The sequence below is a fragment of the Canis lupus genome, chromosome 13, assembly GCF_003254725.2.
Source record: "Canis lupus dingo isolate Sandy chromosome 13, ASM325472v2, whole genome shotgun sequence".
Lineage (NCBI taxonomy): Eukaryota > Metazoa > Chordata > Mammalia > Carnivora > Canidae > Canis > Canis lupus.
Genome location: NC_064255.1, coordinates 16054277 through 16063049, shown reverse-complemented (window position 1 = coordinate 16063049; position 8773 = coordinate 16054277).

Genomic DNA, 8773 nt, shown 5'->3' with positions numbered 1-8773 from the left:
ATGGAAGAATGATTGGACAAAAACACAGGCAAGACTGATTTTGGTAATAGAGAAAGGTCTGTGTCATTGCATATGAAAGGTAGTTTCTGCCTGTGGTGTCTGTGACACGTCGATTCTATCATAAGCAGTTCCAGCCAAATTGGCTCTCCTCAGGCATAGAGATGTTTTTCCTCAATCAGATTATGTACCATTTACCATATACTACTTGATGCCAAAGTATGCTCCCCTGATGAGCATGACATTTTATTTGCATGCACATAAGCAAGTTCATAGTGTTTAATTTGAAAGTGCAATCCCGCTAAGAATGCATTTGTTTGTATTTATTTAGATTTATTTAAAAGCTTTTTTTTTTTTTTTTTTTTTTTTTTTTTTCAGATGGGCACATGGGGGTGATCTAGGGTATGGAAGCCTGACAAAGCTGATGAAAGCTGGTTCTCCCTTGAAGAATGCATTTTGGATGAAAGAAAAAAAAATGACCATTAATAGGCTTCAGTCCTCTTTTTTTTTCTTGTTTCAGAACATTCTGTGAGTAGAAACTCCTAGACCTCTTCTTCTTTTTTTTTTTTTTTAATGTTGATTTTATAGACTGATCATAGCCTTTGGTGTTTGAGATGAGTGTTCTAGTGTTTAGGTAGAATAGGTTTGAAGGAGTTGGCTGATGGTTGGGGAGAGTATATTTGAGAGGAGTTTCTAAGGACTAACATGTCCAGATTCCTAACAGTTAAGGATTAACTATCATTCCTTCAGGTCAACTTCAACTATTATCAATCAAGGTAACTTCATGCTGCCTCAAGGGATTGAGCTAACTTTTTTTTTTTTTTCTAATTTTCTCAAAAATGTCATAAATGTGATGGGTAAAGTAAGAGGTTCAGTTTTGCTTTGATGCAAAGTTGCTTGCATCCAGAATGAGGCAGCCCATCCTTAGTTTGTTGTGTTATAGGTATTCCCTTTGTTGGCAGAAGATTTAGGAAGAAAAAGAAAACAAGAAGAAATCAACTGGTTTCTCATTTCCAGCAGTGTTGCTTGGTGTCTCTCTTTAATGGATGAATGTATAATTTGCAGGTTTCTTACGTAGAGAGACTTGCTTGGCATAGTAATGAAACAGGAAACCCAAAGCAAACACTGAGGGAAGGAAATGGTTAGTTTCTCACAGTCCCAAGCGCCACCCAACTATTGCCTTTTTTCAAGGGAGTCAACAAAGAAGTCAGCCTCATTTTCCTTCAGGATATCTGTTTATTTTGCAATTAATCAGAAAGAAGGGAATTTTTCTGAAGTTTTTTTTTTTTTTTGATTGAAGACTTCTAATTTAAATGGAAGCTACTGCTTTGAGGATTAAGAACATTATAAAGAAATCTCATAGGTTTTCCTTATATAAAGTTTATAATAGTTTATACTTACAAAAAAGATTAACCTATACCCCTGTAGGTTTGTGCTGCTTCCTTTTTATTCCAATTTCATCATCACATAGAAACACCTGAATTTTACCTCAATATTGGGGGTGAAAACAGACATATATTCACATACACCCATGGACTGTTGAGAATAGTTTTCTTCTTTTATTACTATAAAAAGTGATTTATAACCAAACCAAGGAAAACCTCAAGTCACTGGTATGGTGGGATTTATTATTACTATCCGAAGTTAAGGAGGTTGGAAGTGTTATATTTGCTTCCAAGGTTCATCCAAATCACAGTGGTTTGGAAGTCACCTTAAACTTGACTTTTTCCTTTTTTCCCACTTAAACCAGCATCTTATATTCACTTTTATCCATAAGCATTAAGATAATTTCAGTAGAGCTTTTGGTTTATAATTTTGTAGCCTACTTTGATGCTGTGAAACTGGCTTGTATAGCTTGGCATGTAGTGCTCTCACAGTTTTCTAACTGTCCCCACTGTGCTGTGGACATGTGTATGTTTTATATCCAGTGCTTGTCCCTCAACAAATATGAAGAAAGTTGATTAATCACATTTACTATTAGAAGATAATAATTATAATATCTTGCTTTTGTATAGTGCTTTAGTTTGCAAGGCACTTTCACATGATTAAATCATTTGATCCTTAAAACAGTCTTTTGAAGTCAGCAAGGAGGATATTATTATCTGCATATTAGAGAGGAAACAGTCTCAGAGGGGTTAAGTGGCTTGTCTGTCATAATTAGTAAGAAGAAGAAACAGGATTGGAGAGCATGAGGTCATGGCCCACAGCTGCTCACTAACCACAGTGCCCTTCAACTCTGCTTTGGACCAGAACCCAAGGAATAAGGAGATTAATCTCAATGGATTAAAACAAGGTCTTTTATTGCATAGCACCAAAGACCAAAGTATGTACTCTTGAAACTCCCTCAAAAATACTTATAAACCAACAAAACAACAAATTGCTATGAATAGGTACTTAACAATTTTAAGGATGTACCTTTAGGGAGTATTAATGAGGAGAGCTTACTGTAGAAGGCAAGCTTGAAAATTATTGCTGTGTGCATTGTGTTTGTTGAGTCCTCTGAGAAGCAGGCACTGAGACAGGATTAGACAAAAGATTGACTGGAGAAAAGGCTACAAGGGAGGGACCTGGAGGAGGTGGGAGGAGGTGGGAGGGCCTTCAAGGCAACATGCAGGTCTGGCCTCTCAGAATGAGAGAGGGAAGGCAGATAGAAAGGAGGGCAGGAAGAGTCTCAGATGGAAGCCCAGTTATAAGAAAGTTTGCATCCAGGATGATGGAAAACCCTTGAGCCAGAATCTCCCATAGAGAGGTCCTCTATCTCACAGGTTGGGGTTAGGGAACCTAGGGGGCTCAATCCCTGGTTGGGAGTCACTTGTGGGAAGCATGGTCTCAGCATGAACATGTTGGTGGATTCAGAGCCTAGTAGCTAGGACATGGCAGTCAATTATATTCCCCCCAGCAGGAGACCTGAGTGGCATGCTTTCCTGACCACCACGTATATGTCATGGTACAACATTGATTTTCCACCTCTTCAAGAGCAAGAAGTAAATAAAAACAACAGTAAATATTCTTAATGAAAGACTGGAATGGCAGAAATAAAATTAAAAGCTTAGGTATCATCATTAACAAACTGACCTCTAATATGAAGGATGTGCTAGGATTCTGGAAGACTTAGATGTCGGTTTTCCAGAAGTTTTATTTGCAATCCTTTTGATAACTTAACTGTGTGCTCTGTGATGGCTAGAATGGTAGACTATTTTTGTGTTCCTAACATAAACAGAGTGCCTGGTCCATAGAACATTCTCAGTAAGTGAGTGTTGAAAAAAATGGGTGGCCAAAGTTAAAAAAAAAAAAGAAAAAGAAAAAGAAAAGAACATATTATTTCTGAATGTTTTTCATTTCTTCAGTATTTGAATGACTTCCAAAGGTGTTTCTTTATTAAGCTTATTAACAACAGACTCTAAGTTCCTGGAGTCAAAAGACACTTGGAACTCTAAAAATCAGAAAAGTCAACCTTTTCTGATCTCATGACTCGCATCTGCAGACTTGGGTGCTGACGTGGCCTTGTACATTAATTTTCTCTGCATACTAGCCTGCAGATGGGCTTGCTTGTTTTGGGAGTCAAGAGGCACTAGGGATGGGGAAGAGATGATGGAAACTCTGGGTACTTAGGTGAAGCTCTTTCATGTTTGTAGAATCAATAGAAATTCAGTACTTAACATAACCTGAAACTCATGAACAATGTATTTAAGTTTTATTTGTGTGGCATTTCAGTGTGTGTTTCTGTCATTAAGACCTCTAATTCCCCAGGCCCTTTGGACACCTTCGATTTTTCCTTTCTCTCATATCCAGCTAGTCAGGAAGTCCTGCCAAGTCTTCTGCCACATTACCTAGTAAGATCCTTCTTCCATCTTAGTAAGCATTACTGCAGTGCCCTAAACTACTGTGAATATCCCTGATGGGTTTGCTCACCTCCAAGAACTTGCAGCCTTATGAATTTAAGAAGTGTCATGTGCACTTGAGCTTCAGTCTCAGATCAGCCTCTACCTGGCAGTGAACTTTAATGCAAATCATTGACCCTCTTTCAGCCTCAATCATCCCATTGTTGAATGGGAATAGTAGGACCTACTCCAAGGCCTGAGGTGTGCTCAAAGTGAGAAAATACAGGGAAAGCCCCTGCTACCACACCTAAAGCATGGTGGTTTCTCCTTGCCACCAGAGAGTCCAGGAAGCATCCCTGACACTCTCAGGCTAATCCTCAACAAAGATTACTTCACTCCAATCTTCAAGTTAACTATTCAGATGGATTGTTTTTTTTTTTTTTAACATCTCCAATGGTGTGAGGTCAAGGAACCACAGAACAAATTTCAAGTTTATCAGTCTGCCATTTAGTGTCCTCTATAAGCTACTCTTTCTCTAACTCGCTAATGCTAGGTAACCTTTATTATTTTCTTAAGGAAAATCTCCTATTCCAGTTGTGCTGGTTTACTCATTTTCCCTCTCATGCTACTTATGGACACACCTCTAATACTCAGTCATACTTTTGAAGGTACTTTTGAAGAACTGAAGTTCCCCTTTCTTCAAATATCCCAATTCACAACCCACAGTGATCCTAGTTCCATCCTTTATCATGTGATCCAGGACACTGACCTCTTTGGGCCTCTCTTTCCTTATCTACAAAATGATGGTGAATAATACCTACCTCACAACATTGTAGAGAGGATTGTTTGAGATAAGAAATGTAAAGCATATAGGGAAGTACCTGGCATGTAGCAGTAAATATTCACTACTGTTATTGGGCCTGTTTTGCTTGTGAACTGCTCTGTACTTACTGTCTATGCAGTGGTGACCACCTGTGGCTCCAAACCCAAACCCTAGTGGCTACTTAATATGTACACATGTATTTTCTCTGTTTTCTTGTACTGAAAATACAACTTTTTTTTAAAGATTTTATTTATTTATTCATGAGAGACACACACAGAGAGAGAGAGAGAGAGAGACAGAGAGAGAGAGAGAGAGAGGCAGAGACACAGGCAGAGGGAGAAGCAGGCTCCATGCAGGGAACCTGACATGGGACTCGATCCTGGGTCTCCAGGATCACGCCCTGGGCCGAAGGTGGTGCTAAACTGCTGAGCCACCCAGGGATCCTTGAAAATACAACTTTTAATATAAGTCCTAAATGATGTTAATATTAGGTCCTGTATCTATTTGGAAATTAGTATAGCTTTCAAAACATCTTTGTCTATGTTTTTTTGGTTAATTTTCAGTCTTTCCAAATGAATTTTTTTAAGATTTTATTTTTAAGTAATCTCCACACTCAGGGTGGGCCTCAAACTCACAAACCCGAGATCAAGAGTCACGTGCTCCACCAAAGGAGCCAGCCAGGTGCCCCATCAAAATGAATTTTTTAATGTATGAAGATGAAAATAGTGTTTTTTGTTGGTGTCAAAGACAGAGCTTTTTGTTTTTAACATATACTTTACATACAGTAAAATTCACACAAGTGAAATAAAAACATGCAATCATACATAAACGTTTCATTTGTCTTTGACAAATATATGGCATGTTGTAACTACCACATCAAGAGATATATGCTTCCACCCCCTCCCCTCACCATTCTTCTGTGGTCCTTTATAGTTAACTTCTCCTCCAACACCCAGCCTCTGGCCTCTGGTAATCATCAATCCATTCTTTGTCCCTTTACTTTTGCCTTTTCCAGAATGTTGTATAAACAGAATTGTTTGGCATATGGCCATTTGAGTATGGCTTCTTTCATTTAGCCTAATGTATTTGGGATTTACCTATGTTGTTGCATGTATCACTAGTTTGTTCCTTTTGATTAGTGAATTGCATTCCATTGTGTGGATGTTGCATAGTTGCTTATCCATTTTCCAGCTGAACGACATTTTGGTTGTTTTTAAGTTTTGGAAAGTAGGAGTAAAGCTCCTATAAGCATTGTGTACAGGTTTATGTATGATAGCATGTTTTTATTTCACTTGTGCGAATAACTAGGAATGGTATCTGGTTCATATAAGTGTATGTTTAACTGTATGAGAAACTGCTACACCATTTTTCATAGTGGCTTTACCATTTTCCCTCCTACCAGCAGGATATGAGAGTTTAGTTATTCCACATCCTCACTAGCACTTGGTATGAGGAGAATACTTTCCACATAATAAGCACTGAATGTTTTTAAAGTAATCTTAATCAGTGCTGCTTACACTAATTCCATTGCTCTTGCTCTGACCACTATCTCAACAACCTCTCTTATGAGCTAACTAACTTCTGAGTGTGACTCAATTTCTCTCTGGAAGCCAGAGCACCTTTTCATTAAAAGCAAAATATTGGGTTTGGCAGTTGAAGAGGCCACACAGGTTTTATGCTTCATTAAAACAAAACTCAAAAACCAAACACAATAGGCAGGGGGATGGGGATTAATAATTTAGGATCTTCAATTTCGAGGGAGTAAAGAAATCTATATTAATTGAGCTGAAATGGGACCCTGCTTTAGCTCACTCTCTTTCCAGCCTTACATTTCTCTGGTTGCCTGATTAGACCATTCAGTGTTTTCCATGAGTGTGTGTAGCTTTGCTTCTTTTTTTTTTTTTTCTTTTCTTTCTTGCCTTTTTTTTTTTTTTTTTTTTTTTCTGAAGCCAAGGAACTGCAGCAAGGGGGAGGGTGGACAGAGATAAGTAATGAGGCACTAACTAGGTGCTAACAAAGGGCTACAGCTAAGAAGAGAGAATGTGGAAATGTGATAATGAAGAATGTCTGATTAGGTTTCATGAGAAACAGAATTTTTAAGAAGCCCTACACTAAAAAGGACGTTAAAAGCAGCAGAGCTTCAAATGTATGAGAGTTAATGCCAGTCTTCTAGAGTGGGTTGAAAAAGCTAGTGAGGGGAAGCACTGGTGATTTACCTGGATTCATAGCCACGAGCTAAACAATTTTGTGGAAACCAGCAACCACTTCATTGAGGAGAGGTGATAGCTTGGCCCAAGATGTGGATGGAAAATTAAAAATAAGGAAAAAACAAAAATGAAAACAAACTAGAACTACCTTTTCTGTCTTTGCTGTGAACTACTTGAGTAATCTTAAATGATTTTCACCAGGCTTTTGTCCTGCCAATCTTTCATCTGTGAAAAGAGCTGGAAAATATTTACTGATTGCTTTGTTTTAAAAACAAAAGATACTTAAAAAAAAAAAAAAAAGATTTGGTCTCAAACTATAACCATGGTAACTATGATTGGAATGGAAAAGGCCAAATGGTGTAGCAGGTAGAATTTTCAAATGGGATTACAACCTGCGTTCTAGACTTGAGTTTACTGCCAGTCAGTGAGATTTTGGAAAACACTTGTTAATCTTCCTGAATCTTGATTTCCTTAGGAATAAGATCAAGGTAAGTGGGCAATTTTTTAGTTCTTTCTAGGTTTAATATCCCATTTTTCTGAATAATAAACAGAATGCAAATGATCAAATCATCAATTTTCTTTTGGAAATATTTTTCTATGGTTTTTGGCTAGAAAGGTAGATAATCCTAGTTTCCATGGTTTAAGATGATATGAATCCTCTTATAAGAACTATCACTTTAAATTGTTTGAAAATTCTGATGCATGTTTTGTGGACATTTGGAGTTGTGAATCTTTGTAATTATTTCCTAAAGAAATCTCAGGTCTCTATTGTCTGTAGGCAGATAAGCTGAAAACCACAACACAACCATCTTGAGACTTAACTGGAATGTTATACTAGAACTATTTTCCATTTTCATTACAACTGTCATAAGAATAGATGTACATAATAGCAATTTTAGTTTCTCCTGTTCTTCATTGCCTCATATGTTCTGTGAATTACAGGGATATGTGGTATTTCCCATATGCTCTGATTTAATTTACCGCCTTCCAGTTGGGTTTTTACTAACCTGTGAAGGAGGAGGGTGTAACAAGAAACTGAAACTTATGATGTGGGAAAGATCAAAATAGTACTGAATTTAGGGATAAAGGAGGAGTGTCAGAAGGCATTGATGACAGAACTGCATTAATAGCCATTGCTCTCTGAGCCTTCTCTCTCCCTATGTTTAGATAACAGATAAAGAGATAAGGGAATGGGGAGCAAGATCTCAAGAGCAGCAGCTAAATCCCCTGCATTGGGCCTTCCTGAATGGGACTTTGATAACTGGACGAGGAGCCGCCCTTTTGTTAGAAGTACTTTAATGCTAGCAATCAGTGTCTGTTATGTTGACATCACAGTAAGAGATGTACAAAAATGGAGAAGAAGACAGCGATTCAACCCAATTTAGGGAGTACTTAAGGCTCGAGTGACCACATTGTGATCTAGTCACTGAGTTGCAGATATTATATAAATTTTTACTTGCAAGATATTGGACACCATTTTGCAACAGGAAGACATATCAAATCAATATTCTTTTACTGAACAACACCAGCAAAACCAAATGAGTCAGATTATAAGAACATCACACATTTTCTTTTTCACCTTGAGGCATTATTTTTTTGGGTATAGTGATGGGCAAATTATTATAAGAAAACTATTGATTGGGATTATGGAAGGATGTAATACTAGCCACAGGCTAAGCATTTATGAAATATTTCCTGAATAGAATCTTTCCTGATATTTTCCACTAGTTTTCAAAAGATAAGGTATCTTGTACATTTTTATTTTTCCTAATATACAACAATGTGGCAAAAGAATTCTGGTCTCCTAGCTGTCACCACCTGGTTAGTGATTTGGGTTAGTCATTTTAGCTTATTCAGAGCTTATTTTTATCATCTGCAACAGAGCAAACAAACTATGGCCTACAGGTTAGATCCAGCTTGCCACC